Raw genomic sequence first — 1664 nt, forward strand, 5'->3', positions numbered from 1 at the left:
ACCCAAAGCATTTCCCCTAAATCCTAGACCAAGATTCTTCCCATGCACCACAAAATCAAGGCAGTTCGGCTTGATTTGACTTAAAACCATCTCAATTGCTCCGAAGTCTCTTCTATGAGAGCTCAAGTTCAGCAAGTGGCTCCCAAGCCTGACACTGTGGCTCACCAGTCATTAAAAATGTTAAGACGGTGGCAAGAGCATTAACGGAAGCATTGGGCCCTTTAGAGGGTGGGGCCCTGTGTGACTCCACAGGTCACATGTCCAAGCATCTCCTCATAGCACTAGGCTATGATATGACAGGAACTCAAACATTCACTGGTTGGCTGGCTCTACTTGGGAAATAGAAAGTAAGTTAGAAAAGTAGTTTGAGCTTCTGCCTGAGATTGTCTAGAGTGGTGAACTTTGTTTGGAAATGAAAAAGCAGGGTGGTTTTTGAGCAAAAGTGTGAATTTAAAAAGCTGTTCTGGCCGAAACCGGTTTGGCTCAGTGGATAGAGCGTCGGCCTGCGGACTGAAAGGTCCCAGGTTCGATTCCGGTCAGGGGCATGTACCTGGGTTGCGGGCACATCCCCAGTGGGAGATGTGCAGGAGGCAGCTGATCAGTGTCTCTCTCATCGATGTTTCTAACTCTCTATCTCTCTCCCTTCCTCTCTGTAAAAAATCAATAAAATATATTAAAAAGCTGTTCTGGTCCTGGCTTGGAGGGTGAGTTGAAGGGCAGAGAAGGTGGAAGTGAGGAGAGCAGCTGGAAAGCCATTACCCATGTGCCCAGAAGGTGACTGGAAATGGAGTAGACTGGTGAGAGTGTGATCATATTGTTATAATAGTGCCTGGTTCCATACTGATATCAAGCCTTTTCACACTGCTGTTTCCTTTGCTCCTTCAATAATCCTGCTGGCAAGTGTTATCACATTCTAGAGAACTGGAAATTGATTCTCACAAAATGTGAATGATTTCCCAGGTCAGAACAATTAAAAACCAGGTCAGCAGCAGATCCCATTGGACACCATGGTTACACATTAGAATTGCAGGATGAACTTTTAAACAATCAGATGTCTAGGCTCTACCCCAGAGATTCTGATTTAATTGGTCTTGAGTGAGGCCCGACCAAGGGCGTTTTTTTGTTTGTTTATTGATTTCAGAAAGGAAGGGAGAGGGAGACAGAGATAGAAACATCAATGATGGGAGAGAATCATTGATTGGCTGCCCCCTGCGTGGCCCCTACTAGAGATCAAGACCACAACCCGGACATGTGCCCTTAACTAGAATCGAACCTGGGATTCTTTAGTCCACAGGCCAATGCTCTATCCACTGAGCAAAACCAGCGAGGGCTTTCTCTCTTTTTTATTTTTTTTTTTGCAAGGGAGTTTTTAAAAGCTCTGCAGAGACTCTAATTGGCAGCCAGTTTGAAGAACCTCTGGAAAACAGCACCAACCAGGCCAATTGGGGGTTGGAGGGAATTTGGCTAAAAACTGGAGATAACGGGAAACATAATTGATGAGACTTGACAAGTTATTGCAGAAATATACCAATGTGATGACAAAGTTTTTAGCCTGAAGAACTAACTTCAACAACCTCATATCACCAGTCTCCAATGGATGCTTCACACCTGCAACAGCTACACTCAGAGTTACAAACAAAAGAAAATTGCACCTTGTGATCTAT

Source organism: Myotis davidii, unplaced genomic scaffold, assembly GCF_000327345.1.
Source record: "Myotis davidii unplaced genomic scaffold, ASM32734v1 scaffold11, whole genome shotgun sequence".
NCBI lineage: Eukaryota > Metazoa > Chordata > Mammalia > Chiroptera > Vespertilionidae > Myotis > Myotis davidii.